General features: G+C 38.9%; 1 long non-coding RNA gene across 1 annotated transcript in view; it reads left to right on the forward strand.

Annotated features, from left to right (window-relative positions):
- The first annotated feature begins 595 nt into the window (after window positions 1–595).
- LOC127169432 (uncharacterized) overlaps window positions 596–15,702 on the forward strand; it is a 30,501-nt gene continuing 15,394 nt past the window's right edge. The window contains exon 1 of the long non-coding RNA XR_007828245.1: window positions 596–758. This is a non-coding gene — a long non-coding RNA (uncharacterized LOC127169432). The remainder of the gene's footprint in view (window positions 759–15,702) is intronic.

Raw genomic sequence — 15,702 nt, forward strand, 5'->3', positions numbered from 1 at the left:
TAGGACTCGACACTTGCCATTGGAAGCTCCTTGTAGCATCCTACGTTCCTGCGGAATCCTGCAGCTCAGCTGGCAACCTTGAGTCAGGGGGGAGGGGGAGGGGATACGCCGTTCTACAGTATTTTGAAAGTGATTGCAGTACCAGTTTTGGCCACAATCCTACATACGGTTCCTTTAACTGTCACTCAAAAAAGGAGCGCCAAATATGAAAGCGCGCCTAAAACGGCATCTGTTATTTGAATTTTGCAATAAAACGTATATAATTTAATAATTTATAATAAGACAAGGTTTGAGAAAGAAAAAGGTCAATATAGAAGAAGCAACTTCACACATTTACCAGCTGGTGTATCCTACAAGTAAACTTCATATCAACAAACCTACATGGATACTTGTTGGGTGCTATGGGATGCATTATTTATTGCGACCAAAAAAAGAATTCAGAGTACTCATTTGATGATGCACCTTCATAGGCATCTACTCGTATTTGTTATGTGCACCACTAGCTGGGTGCATTTCAGAGTTAGCAGAGTAGTTCTTGACTGACAGGGTGTATTTGTCATGCTGTCTGTGGGACTTCACACAGAGGCTGGAATGATGGGAAGGCCAGCGAGGGGCCGCAGACTCCCAAACCTGAAACCTGCAGCACTGATAAGCTGCACCTTGGTGGGCCGTGCGAGCATTCAGGAGCCTAGATCAGCAGGACTCCAACAGCATCCATCGGAGAGAGACGCTGGCTGCATTTCACTATTTATTATCAGGTACACACAGAAAGTGGAACACAACAAAGGCTAATATGCAGGAACATAACAGAGTTTCTGACCTTAAGACAGTTAAATGTGTTCAAATTCGCAAACACATTTATTTATATATAAATTTGATCTTCTATTTCAATCATATTAATATATGATTGAAAAGATAACAAGTAGATGTGGACACCAGTGTTTAATACCTACTGCCCCCCAATCCCAAACTTTACAATTGAGAAAGAGCTAAATGAATTAGGATTTATTTTTATTTTATTCTATTTTTCCAAACTTCAAAGCTATTACTGTTTGGCCTTTTGAGGTTCATTTATCAGCTTGGATTTGGTTGCATTGCATGCTCCAGTTAAATATGATGCACAATTGCAGTCAACCCCATTTCTTTGCCTTATATATTCAGAGCACACTGAGTCTTGATCTGATCTTAAATGTTGTTTGACACACTCCAGTGTGTATCTATATTCTTCGAGTCTGACCTTGCATTCTGGGCAAAGTTATGAAGTCTCTTTTGGATGGTTGATTCATGCAATTTGACATTAACTGAGGCAAGCCTTGCTTATAAATCCCTTTTACATTATCCTGGGGTTCTTCAAGACCTTGGTTATGTTCGGAATGCAACACCGCCTCCCATTTAAAATGGCATTTTGCCTGTTATGTTTAAAAAGTCGGAAAAACGATATGCAAAATGCTGCACGTGTAATTCAGTGAGTTGCATCCAGTCATCATCTCAGAAATTAATTTGCAGTTCATTTATTTATTTTAAATTTGATGCATCACTGCTCAAGTCGAGCACATTGCATTGCGGAATGAGGTATAAAATGCATGCATGGTTTCAGTCAGTTAGTAAAGATTTAATGGATGAGCTCATGCCTTGATTGGATGCATTTATGAAATAATCTTGTGCAAGTTGTATTTCCTTTCTGGTTATGGATGTCACTAAATTTTTGTTTGCTAAAAGTGTTTTTGACATTATTTGAGCTGGTCTTGTATGCTGTTGTGTGGACAGGATGGTTGAAGAGACATAAACAGTGTTTAGTAACCTGCTATTTTCAGCTCTCTGGCTGAATTTGGTGGGACGGCCTGGCCAATCTGCCAGTGGTTGGAAATCTGATGTTGAGTGGACTGACTACAAAATGACTTGGAAACAAAACCCTTCCCAGACTCATGTGCAATCTGTTTTAAGGACCTCTAAGAGCTCTTTTAATCTCAGCATGATGTACCACACACTTCAGACCAAACCAGACCACCTGATGTTCAAACATGGTGGTGCGCTGCGAGTTACTCGCAAATTAAATCAGAATCTTTTAATCCTTAATAGATGGAACATTTGCAATGATTTTGCTGGAGATATAAAATTATGATTATATCATGATGGGCCTTTTGGCCATCAAGTTTCATAAAGATTATCATTATTGTCACAGTCTTCATATTGTATCTAATTTAAACTGGTACTATGAGTCGGCAAATGTGTAGCGAATTCAAAATGCAGATCAAAAATGTTTAATGGGTAAATATTGCTTTTTATTTAATATTGTGTATTGGTAGTTTTTGGCATTGGCATTGACCCTGTAGAATCTGAGCAAGACTTTCAACTGTTCTACAGATGGTATTTTTGCTCTGCAACCTTCAAAAGGAGATCATCACAAGTGCATCGCAATATGGCGCCTCAGATCATTTAAATCAATATAGTTGTTGCACTCCACGCATGCATCAAATGGCATAAACATCATTAATACAAATTAGGACAAAAGGTGAGCGTGTCCTTTCCATTTCCATTGACGACACAATTAGGGGCGTTGAAATATTAATCCGTGTTTGTATGGAGGCCTCGATGGATTGCATGACCTGTTTGTCATAATCCTGCGTTCCGAGACTCGGGAGAGAAAGTCAGGCGTGCGCTGATAAAGGAAAGAACCGCTGCTAATTAAAACGAAGGAGAGGAGAACAGATGGCTTCTTCACAGCTGGAAACTTCAGTGTGTCTGGGACAACACGGCCTGGAATACCACTGGGATAAATATGCTGCCCTCTTTGTTTTGCTTTCTGGATGCAGTCACTTTGAGCTAATGCCCTTTGAATTTCCCTACAAACCATGACCGGCTCGGAATACTTGATCAGGAGCTGAAGCGTGTCTGCGGTGTAAATGAATGAGGTGATTATGTTTTAAAAATCAGCATTCCTAAACAGCACGAGGCCGCGTTCTGTCACTGCTGATGGGCGCAATAGTTCGGTTTCCATTCCACAAGCCTTTTCTGGGAAATTATTAGAGCAATATCTTCCTTACTGGCTAATGCATAGGCACATCATCCAGTTGAGAGATGGCACTAAACACTTAAAAATGGAGCTTGATTTCCTTTTTGCTTGTGTGGTTGTTTTGGCTGTAGGCATTTTTCATTCTTTTCAAAAGGCCTTTCCAACTTCAACAGCTCTAATGTGACACTTTTGTTAATCAGGCACCAAAATGTCTCATGGAGTAGCCCTTTTTTGCTATTTTAGCTCTTGACTGTTTAATTCAACTCAGAATTCAGATCCTAGATGAGTGTTATTGAGTGTTTCCCATACCTGGCTTATCGGCTGTCAAGGTGAATAAAGCTGTGCTGGTCCAATTGCTAAACCAGCAGAAACCTGCTTGCATGCTGGTCTAAAGGTCTGTTCACACCATGCATGATATTTGTATTTTAAGATAAATAGAAACTATGGATTCCTGTGGTCACAATCACAATGAGGTGAAATAAAGGATCTGCCAGACATGAGGGAATAGTTATTATTTTATTCATTTTAATGTTTTAAAGTTATAATTTTTCTTGTTTGTTTTTTTTAAGCCAGGTTTTCCTAAACTGGAGTTTGTGGTTTTACAAAAGTTCTGTGATATCAGAAAACCGTGAACATGAGAATGCTATTAAATTAGTGAAATATTAACTTAAAATCTCTAACTTTAGGTTAAAGAGGTTTAATTGACAAATAAATGTTTTGTGAATCTCTGATTTAAGCTTATGAAAAACATTTTTGCAGAGGATGGAAATTGCAGAAAAAAATTGAATCAAAGACCAAAGAAAGAGTTATTTTATTTTAAAGTCATTATCCAAGTAATAGTTTTTGGTTTTGTAAAAGCTCTCTGTGTAAGCTAGATAAAATAAATAAATAAAAAACGTAAAATGAAAATAAATAAATTACATTATTTACAAAAATAATTAAACACTTACAGTCTCTCACTTAAATTATTTTAGGTCAAACAGGTTCAACTGACAGAAACATTTTGGGACTCCCTAATTTAATTAAAAAAATAATTATAATTTTTTTGCACAGGATGGAAATTGCAGGAAAAAAGGGAACTGAATATGAGTTATTTCATTCATTTTAATGTTGAGGTTATTATACAATGAATTTTACTTTAATTTATGCCAGGTTTCCCAAACTAGAGTTTTGTAAGGTTTATTGCATGAGGTTTGTGGTTTTGTAACAGCTCTATGTGCATGTAATTTAACTAATTAAAAATAAAAAAATTAAATTAAAATAAAAAAGTAAAATTAAAATAAATTTAAATAAATAATAATTATTATTATAAAATAAAAATATATTTAAATATATATATATTTAAATATATATATATATATATATATTATTGTTTTATCCATGTAATGTGAACATTAACCAACATCAGAGAACTGTAAACCTGAGAATGTGTTGTTAACTTATTTAAATATTAACATAAGATCTCAGTGGATGCTTGCAGTAAATGTTTTAGATCAGATGGGTTCGCCTGACAAAATAGTTTTTGTATCCTTGATGTAGGCTTATGCAAAGCACATTTTATTGCACAAATTAATCACTGTAGTGCCATCAGATGGGATGCATTTTATAAAACAAATGATGTGAATCTGTATTGTAAATATGGTTTTCGATCAGCGGCATGTTTGTACAGGTGTGAATTTGCTTTTCAGTCCTCACTCAAATGCAGCAGCAGATCCCATCGAATAAACTGTTGTTGTTTATTACTGGTTAGCACTCGCTCATTAGCATTTGCCAGACAGCTACACAAACAAAATAAATGAGCTATATCATTTCAAAAACAATCCTCTTCTCCTCAGCCCACTGGTTTTAATAGCTTCATATACAGTATATGAAGATGTCCCTGAGGGACCTTCCAGAACCATCTGCTACTCTTTCCGCTCTTTGCATGATGGGCCGCGCTAAGAGAAGGTCAGACGCTGACAGTGAGGAAGCCGTGCTTGCCAACAGAGGCGAAGTAAGAACAGTATCTGACAACACTTGAAAGCCCTTATTGTCTTGGGTTTTCCCTTCAGTCCAGACTTCAGGAATAGCCCCGCTGTTTCTCAGGTTGCATCAGATTCCGATTTCTATGGTGAAATACAAGGAATGCTGCTTTCTTTATGTTTTTAGCGCCCACTTAAAAGCACGCCTTAAAATGTTCACACAAAGCACTACAGGCAAAATCAAATAATTTAATCTTTGACGCTGTGTTAACCAGTTGAACATCGGCGCATGATGTAATATTGATTTGTATTATGCAATTATACTTGCTAGTTAGAAACTTTACTGCAGAAGTTTTTCATTTGTTAGACTTAAAGGGGTCATCGGATGCAAAATTCACAGACCAAGGCTGCTCCCACGATAGTTAATTGACACGGCCGTCTTACCTTAGGCCTGCCCTGAGTGAGCTGTAACAGTCCAACCGCCATTGTTTCGACTACGGTCCAGGGGAAGACAAGAATGTCTCTGATTGAGCGACTGAGGTGTTTTGTTGTCGGATGTAATAGTGAACATAGCAGTCGTCATTTGCTCCCAACATCTGAGCCGCTGAAGATGCAGAGGATTAACGTTACTTTCGTTTTTGAAGGAAATGCCCCCGGCAATCTGCATAAATGCGTCTATGTTGCGTGAATCATTCGTGAACCAGCTTCACCTACTTCAGAAGCGAGTATAAGGGCTTTTTATGCATCTTTGCAAAATCGCCTTTCCTAATTATGTGCTAGTTAGCAAGTTTCACAGCAAAATTTGGCTCAAGTAAACAGAACGGCTCGTCACCCCACAGAAGAGAGGGCCGGGGGCGAGCAGAGCTCGGGCGTCTGTGAACTCCATCAAGGGGGAAAGAGCCTTGCTGACAGCCTCTAAGACATCCAGGTCAGCCCACGATGGAACAAGGTGCCTGGATTTTTTGTCTTCAGAAAGGACCTGTGTAATAGCTTTCCTTTGTTCGAGGACTCGTGCAATCATCATTTGCATCGATCCCCATCTGGTAACGCATGCTGTTTTTAGCTTGTGTTGTGGCAGGTTCAGTTCTTGTTGCACCTTCATTAATGCCTTCTTTTTTTTCCAGCCATAGGAAAAAGCACTGACTATGTTTTTGCACACCCTCACTGCACGTGTCACACATTGATCTTTCAATCCATTTTCTGAAACACACAAAATTAATAATTTTTTTAATTATTATTATTGACAATATTTTATTTATACCTGAAGCTTTAACAGTACCAAAATTAATTAGCCTCTTATATTTCTTAAATAATATCAGATTAACAACACATTTTTACAACACAATGATTTTTACTTTAATGATGTAGTGTTCTGTTACATTGTAATGTGAACTTAACATTGTAACACTGTAATATCAAGCATATTGTAACATTTATAAAGGTGCTTTATGAACAAATTTAGCGTAGCCAGAATATAGTAAATGCCAGATATGCCCAATTAGATAACATCCCAATGCTATTATATTTAATTAAGCTGACGTGTACTTACCAATTGCAAGGTGTAGCCAGTGTCCAAAACACTGCTGCCGTATCCATCCATTAAGCGCAGCAGCTTTGACAACATTAGCACCGTTGTCTGTCGTAATGGCTGAATGTTTTTCTTCCGCGAGGTCCCATTCAGAAAGCATATCTTTCAGACCTTGCGCAATCATATCTGCCGTGTGATCGGCTGGAAAATATGCCGTCTCAAGGCATCTCTGGCGCAGCTTCCAATCGCCGTCAATGTAGTGCAAAGTAAGGCTCAAGAATGGGTCCATCGTCCTACTTGACCAGAGATCAGATGTGGCTGCAAAGTGTTTAACATTTTTCAATTCAGCAGCTACATTTTTACAACATGTCTTGTACATGTCTGGCAGCGCAGTTTTAGAAAAATGTGATCGCAATGGCACAGTGTATCTTCTGTCGAGAGTTATATCCTTTTCGATGTAATAACAAATAGCGTCAGTTATTTCTGTCCATCTTCTTGAACTCTTCTCATACTGTGTGGCATTTGTGAACGCTTGTGTTATCGACATCTGCTTTGCGGAGACACTTGTTGCTGGGCGCTTGTCAGTCTCTTTTTGTTTTTTTTGAGCCATGCACTCTTCATATTCAGTAACATGATTGTGCTCCAAGTGTTGAAACAAATTGGTGGTGTTACCTTTGGGAGTCGAAACTGTTTTTCTACAGTGTCTACATCTGACTTCATTTTGTTCGATGTCATCTTTACTAAACCCAAATTTGTCCAAACGACGGAGACTGCGTTTTTCTTTGGTACAAGCTGCTCTTGTTGCTCAGTTGTCTCAGTGTTTAAGCTCTCCATGCTCGACATGTCGGCGGAATAACGTAACGGAGCGGGGTCACGTGACTCCACACCCGGTAGTGTTTTTAAAGGGAAAGTAATCGAAATAATCGACCTGGAAAAATTTGATCGATTATAGGTTCTGAATGTCGATTTCGATTACTTTTCGATTAATCGGCCAGCCCTATTTATCAGTTGTTTGACTCTCATTTTGACGGCACCCATTCACTGCAGAGGATCCATTGGTGAGCAAATTATGCAATGCTGGAACTGGATTTCTCCAAATCTGTTGAAGAAACTAGCTTTAACTAGCTAAAATATTTTTAATAACATTTAACATTTATTTCATTTATCGAAAATGTTTTTAATAGCTGTAGATTATTTTTAGTTAGTGATAACAATAACTGCCTCCAACCAGATGATAATACAGGAAAAACACTGACTTGAACTGAAAGCGGGACTTGAGCCATATCTGGAGACCAAAATATTGCAGAGACCTTTTTGACTTTTTATACAACCACCTAGCAACCACCCACAACAGACTAGCAACCGCATTTCAATGCTCCATACACCTACAAAACAGCAGAATTGTGTGGCGAGATTTGCATGAGCAAGCACTCGTATTTTCCTCAAAATTGTGTTTGATTACAAAAAAAACATCAAGGTTTTAGCACCAGCCTATTGTTCAAGCTGTATTCATGCAGTTCTCATGTAATCACGCTTATCAAAAGATTTCCTGCAGAAGAAAAGGAATGGTTATTAGCTTTCCTGGAAACACTTCACTGGCTATAGATGCTCTTTCATAGGACCAATCCATTTGATCAAGCATCTTCTTATCTCTAACAGCATGTGTTCTGCCGTGGGCATTACTTTAATACTAGAAAATGAATCACGTTTTCCTAACTGTGGAAAAGGTGTGATTCATAGCAGTGTTTCCCCTTCCATTGAGGTGCACCATGTTTCATTGTTGGGTTACAAGGTTAACACTATAATAACTTGCTTGATTCTTATCAAAGCTACGGCTAATGAGCTGGTTTCGTAGTCATACAGGCGAGTGGTATCAAACGGCTGCTTTGAAGTCCGCCAACTTCATTACGAGTGAAATTTGCAAGGGACGTGACGGTGAACGTTTCGGCCAGAACTCCTGCATGCTAAGCAGCGAGGTGGTTCCTTATAATAAGGAACAAGTCTGTGAACATTTCCTAGTGGCTGTTGGCCGTGTGTTGATGATGGTTTTGGTGTTGAATGGGCATTGTTATAAGAAATTGAGGTTTGAGAGGTTTTTGTAACTGGCAGGGTAATTTTGTGTGATTTAGCAGTCAAATTGAATGAAAGTAACCTGTTTTTTTGATTGTCATGGTTTTAAAGGGGTCATAATAAGGAAAATTGGATGTTTCTTGCTCTATCACAACTCTTTTTAGACTAAATATATAGTTGAAATGGTTATGACGCTAGTAAAAAAGTAATAGATTTAAAATATACTGAGTATAGTTCATGTCTGTTAACATATTTACTGACATATCGCTTACTCATCTAAAAATTGTAATTAAGCTTTATGTAGAGTACTTGTGCACAATGCACATTTCTTAATATTAAGCCTAAAATAAATTTTTATGTCACTGTTAATGAGGATTGTATGATCTTTAAATATTTTGCATTTAAAGACCGATATTATTTAAAGTGTACCTAAAGTATACTTGCAATAGTTCCACCTTAACACAATCTAATATACTTAAAAATATTTTTAGTTGGACTTCCGCACAATTAAAGCGCATTAAGTACAAAATTGGTTGTTCCAGTTTAGCAGACTTTAAATATATCAGTTTAGTATACTAAAAGTACAATTGCATGGTGTTTTTATTAAGTACATAATAAGTAAATGTATGTGTAGTATGCTAAGCATGAAATAAATGTATTTTAAACACATTAGTATATTTATTTTTCAATAGGGGAATAATATATTCTCATTCTAAAATAAGATTTATTTATCGGTATAGGATTTTTTTATGTTTTTGCAAAAAGTATTTTATACTCACCAAGGCTGCATTTATTTGATTAAAAATATACTGTAAAATCGGTTATATTGTGAAAAAATTTTACAATTTAAAATAACTGTTTTCTATTTGAGTATATTGTAAAATGTAATTAATTCCTGTGATCAAAGCTGAATTTTTGGCATCATCACTCCAGTCTTCAGTGTCACATAATCCTTTAGAAATCATTCTAATATGCTGATTTGCTGCTCAAGAAACATTTCTGATTATTATTAATGTTAAAAACAGTTGTACTGCTGCATATGAATGTCTTTACTGTCACTTTTGATCATTTTAATGCATCCTTGGTGTTGAGGACAGCTTGTATTTTTAAGCTTTTTCTTTAAATGAATCAGAATGATTCAGTCAGTCAGTCAGATTTATTTATTTATTTTACCATATTGTAATGCAATGAAAGTGTAGAGTGTCTTCTTTCAAGTGAAGTTAGTTCACATGGTGAACAGGAGGCACATGAAGGATGAAGTGAAAGGTCAGGCGCTGAGGGAGAGTCTGTGCTGAAAGCAAGGTCAGCCAAGAGGTGCAAAGTCAGAGCATTGTTTGGTTAGAGGTGGTCAGGCAGTGTTTCTCCATGCTGGACTAACGGGTCACCTAATGCATGCACGCGTGGAGTCTGATGGCCTGAAGCAGAGGTCAGCAGCCTGTTCACATGACGTGCCGTTTTTCTTGTTAATCACCTTACTGTAATGTTAAAGATTATGTGTGTTGGGTTGAAAAGCGCTACATCATATTTGCTAAATGAAATCCAATGACTGTTTCTAATTGATATTGAGGTGCTGATTACAAAAATAGTGTCTGTTTTGATCTAGCATATCTGACTTTCTCACAAAATGACGCATTTCTTAACATTTTTGCTTTTGTAAGGCAAAGTCTTGTTTGATCTCTTAATCAGCAGGAAAAAACAGACAAACACATGATTCCTGTCTTCCTTTGATCCAAATTACAACTTTTTGTTAAATTCTCATCCAATTTTCACACATATAAATGATTGTAAAGACATTATCTTATGAATAATCCTAACTCAAATGGATTTTGAATACTTATATTTTATCATTATAACTTTTATGCTTTGACTGCTTTTATTTTGATAAATACATAAAAGCTGATATTAACTTTTTATACTCTATATTTTTTGTACGCTATACTTTATACTCTTTATACTATAAGATTTATCAATATACGTTCCGATTTACAGTTATATAGTCATATTATATTATATAATTATTATATTATATTATATTATATTATATTGTTATAATTATAGTCACAAATTAAATTTATATGTTCAGTTTCATATCTATATATGCAGACTTACATATTATTATATTATATTATATTATATTATATTATTTTTTAACTGTACTCAAAATTTACATTTATATATTCAAACTTACAACTGTCATGATCTGGTCGGTGAGCTGCGGACCGCTCACCACCAGACGTCGCTCTTGCGTTTTGTCACGCACGGACTGCCACACCACACCCCGGACTACACTCCCCATCAGCCATATTCCCCCCATCCAATCAGAGACTGTATAAATACCCCGGTCTTCCTGTCACTCCTCGCCGAGTATTGTATTGTATTGTATTTTCCATTGCAGTCGTACTAAGCGTATCTCCTAGTTTCTCCCCGTGTCTAGTTTTTCCGTTGTCTCGTTTTGAACCCTCGCTCGTCTGACCACTCTTCTGCCTAGCCCCTGTCGGATAACGTTCGCCGCTGGACTGACCCCCTCCTGTTTTAGTTCTACTCTTGTTCTTGCTGTCTGTGTTCCTGTCTGCTGTTGCCCCAGGTCCCAGTCGATGACGCAGCCTCCTGTTCCGCCCCGGAGGGCCGCTCCGCCTCCTGTTCCGCCCCGGAGGGCCGCTCCGCCTCCTGTTCCGCCCGGGAGGCTGCTGCGCCTTCTCTCTCTATTCTGTCTGCCTCCTCTGTCCCTGCTCTCCCCAGGTCCCAGAGCGTGATGCAGATTCCTGTTCCGCCCCGCAGGGCTGCGGCGCCTCCTGCTCCGCCTCCTGTTCCGCCTGGGAGGGCTGTTGCGCCTCCGGCTCCGCCCTTGGGGGCTCTAGTGTCGCTGGCTCTGCCTCCGGCTCCGACCTGGAGGGCTGTAGCGCCGTCTGTTCGGCCTCCGGCACCGCCCTGGAGGGCTCTAGCGCCACCTGTTCTGCCTCCGGCTCCGCCCTGGAGGGCTCTAGCACCGCCTGTTCTGCCTCCGGCTCCGCCCTGGAGGGTTCTAGCGCCGCCTGTTCTGCCTCCGGCTCCGCCCTGGAGGGTTCAAGCGCCGCCTGTTCCGCCTCCGGCTTCGCCCTGAGGGCTCCACCGGCTCCGCCCTGGAGGGTTCTTGCACTGCCTGCTCCGCCTCCGGCTCCGCCCTGGAGGGCTCCTGCCCTGCCGGTCCTGCCTCAATCACCGGGTCCTCCGCAGGGACCTGGCCCTCCAGCCCTTGCCCTGTCTCACCCCCGCCCCACCGCTCCCCTGGACTATGGTTCGTTTGTAGCGTCTGGAAGCCGCTCTTTGGGGGGGGCTATGTCATGATCTGGTCGGTGAGCTGCGGACCGCTACCACCAGACGTCGCTCTACGGACTGCCACACCACACCCCGGACTACACTCCCCATCAGCCATTGCACTTCCCCCCATCCAATCAGAGACTGTATAAATACCCCGGTCTTCCTGTCACTCCTCGCCGAGTATTGTATTGTATTGTATTTTCCATTGCAGTCGTACTAAGCGTATCTCCTAGTTTCTCCCCGTGTCTAGTTTTTCCGTTGTCTCGTTTTGAACCCTCGCTCGTCTGACCACTCTTCTGCCTAGCCCCTGTCGGATAACGTTCGCCGCTGGACTGACCCCCTCCTGTTTTAGTTCTACTCTTGTTCTTGCTGTCTGTGTTCCTGTCTGCTGTTGCCCGACCCTGCCTGCCTTTGACCATGTCTATGTCTCGTCGTTATAATAAAAGTTTGCGCATGGATCCGCACGTCTCTCGTTTCCCTCCCTACGTTACAGCAACTATACTTTAAGCTTCTATATTCAGACTTGTAACTATATAATCAGGTCTACTTATATTTTCATAATTTACATTAATATATTTGGTTTTATATCTATATATTCAGACTTACATATTATTATATTATATTATATTATATTAGATATTTTTAACTATATTCAAAATGTACATTTATATATATATATATTCAAACATACAGCTATACTTTCGGCTTCTATATTCAGATTTATAACTATATATTCAGACTTATATATATATATTCATGATTTATATTTAGATTTGTATTTTTATATTCTAATTTAACTGTTGATTTTTTTATGATTTACATTTATATATTCAGTTTTGTGTCTATATATTTATACATTTACTTACATTTATTTACATTTATATATTCAAAATTATAACTACATACAATTTACATTTATACACCTATCTATCTATCTATCTATCTATAGTTTATTTTATTTTATCTATAGTTTAACATTTTTTTTTATTCCAAAAAACAACATTCATTTGTCTAGTATATACATTATAGTTTAAAAAAAGCCATTCATATTTAATGTTTTGGAAAAAAAAAAAACTGTACTAAGGCAGGAAAATGTGTATATAAACATTTTAGTGCACTAGACTGATGCTTGAAATCACTAGAAAGTTAATGTTATCCTTTGAGATTAATTACGTCTGTTGTTATATTTAACTTTTAACACGGCTAACTTTAGAGCAGCTGTCGTCTTTTAAGGCCGCTTGAAATAGTCAGAGTTAATGATTTATTTGACAGCTGCCTTATAAAATAATACAAACAAAGAATTTTTAACGATCATGAATGAGAAACTATCCGTGTCATGATATTCAGTGAACAAATCACTGGCGCTCCGTCTACTAAAGTCGAGCCCACGGGGCGTTATCTAACAGGACCGTTACTCATTTATGACAGCGCGGCATGGCTTCATTTCATCCTGCTCTTTTAATGTGCTGAAAGACGCATCGCTCCCCTCAGCATCACATCAGTGCGGAGACGTCGTCTGTTCCGTAAGTGACACTCAGATGAAACATTAGAGAGATCAGCATGTAGCTTTCAGCTTTTCTTCTGTCGTTGAATGATGATTTAACGATGCATATCAACAGGACGTCTTCGCTACTTGTTAGTAAACCACTGAGTCGTTCACTAAATGATGTGTTCTTTGTAGTTACTGTTACACGCCTCACCTGGAAACACTCAAAACGTGCTCGTCTGTCAGCGCAACCTGTCGAGATCTTACTTAATGTCTCAGTTGTTTCTCCTAGACTGCAATAAGGCCATCCAAGATGTAGATGAGTTTGTTTCTTCATCGGACTTGGAGAAATGTAGCATTACATCACTTGCTCACCAATGGGTCCTCTGCAGTGAATGGGTGCCGTCAGAATGAGAGTCCAAACAGCTGATAAAAACATCACAATAATCCACAAGTAATCCACACCACTACAGTCTATCAGTTTAAATCTTGAGTGCTCAAAATATAAATTTGCCGTGAACCCACTATTTCCTTAGGATGTGTCAATTAAAGGAGAAGTTCACCTCCAGAACAACAGTTCACAAATAATTTACTCACCCCCTTGCAGCTTCAAAGGGCTCTAAACGATCCCAGGCGAGGAAGAAGTGTCTTATCTAGCGAAACGATCTGTCATTTTTTTCGAAAAAATAAACATTTGTGTACTTTTTAAGCACAAAACCTCATGTAGCACAGGCACTGGGATGCATGTTCACGATGCTACAAATTAGTGATGGGTCGTTCTTGAACGATTCATTCATTTTTAACGAATCTTTAATGTTATTTCGGGAACGAGTCATCTCAGGGAACGATGCGCAACATCCTATTAAGTTCTGTACTGGAATGAGTTCACCTGTTTCGAGTTTTCAGGTTTGAGTCGTTCGTTCATCTTATGGGGCTGTCACGTGATGAACGAATGACTCGGACCCGAAGACTCGAGAGATGAACTAATCAATTCTTTTTCCGGCTCACACTATTGGTTGAGCTTATGGGGCTGTCACATGATGAACGAACGACTCAAACCCGAAAACTTGTCAGATAAGAGGTGTTTGTAGTGTAATCAACGTTTGTGTAAGCAGCAGGGATGTGCGGGTCTAGTCGACTAGTCGACTAAACTGTACAGCTCCTACTAGTCGACACTGAAAACAATAGTCGACTACACATTTTAAATGACAAGTTAAAATTAGACGTTTGAAAAATAATACATTATTTTTAAAAGTGTATCTGGGCGAAAACTAAGTTTTTACCTCAGACCTCGCATGCCCTAATAGAGACCTCATGACCATGCAAAAGACTAAGGTGCGGGATTATTTTAAATTAGAAGGAATCTGAAAAGTTTTGTGTAAACTATGTAATTTCAAATTGGCTTACAATAACTCTACTGGAGGGATGCATAACAGGCACGTCGTAGGCGTTAGCTTAAAAAGCTAGCCAAAGGCAGCAAACACCAATCACAGCATTCACTACAACCTGCTGCCTCTGCCTCTACGTTCCGCGCCGTCTATTTCTCTAAACGAAGACCTGCCTCAGTGGTGGTGTGGGAGGTCCAGGCGCTTTCTAAAAACTCTATCAGCTTGCTTTTCGCTTATCTCTGCATGCCTGCGACTTTAGTTCCTGCCGAGTTCCTTTTTGTATTTCACCAGACCACATGGATAATTTACTGAACAAAAACGCATGGTCTTGAGTAAGTAATTGCATTGTTTTGTTTTTAAACGACATGCAATAAAACAGCGTGCATAAGAATAAGACTGCACGCTTTCGCGACCGCCAGCAACTGCACGCAATCACAGGACGCACGATTTCCCACCAGAATCACACAGCCCGTTGAGTGTAGGCTCTTCTTTTGTTTCCTTTTTAACGACCGCCTAAAATTAAATGATGATAATGCGAAGCAAGCGTACAGCAAGCGGAATTCACTGAGAGATTTCACATAGTTATTTCAAATGTTGGCTATTATATACATGCACATACATAGGTTGTTTTCTTACCATCTTTTGGGGATATTTTGCTTTTAGACTAGTTGACTAGTCGGATACAAAACTTTCGTTTAAACGACTATCAAATTAGTCGTTGCGCACATCCCTAGTAAGAAGTACATGTGTTAGGGAAGTAACACGTAATATTTTAATCATATTTTGTTAAATGAACGAAATGAATCGAAAAAAGATTTGTTTATTTTGCTGAACTAGACTCGAAGGTCAGAGTCTGTAAAATAATCCAAACTTCCCATCACTACTACGAATCACGTTCATTGTCTGTGTACTAAAAAAGGTAGGGCTCACTCACGTAATTGTTTAGAGCGGTTTTGGAC

Source organism: Labeo rohita, chromosome 1, assembly GCF_022985175.1.
Source record: "Labeo rohita strain BAU-BD-2019 chromosome 1, IGBB_LRoh.1.0, whole genome shotgun sequence".
Lineage (NCBI taxonomy): Eukaryota > Metazoa > Chordata > Actinopteri > Cypriniformes > Cyprinidae > Labeo > Labeo rohita.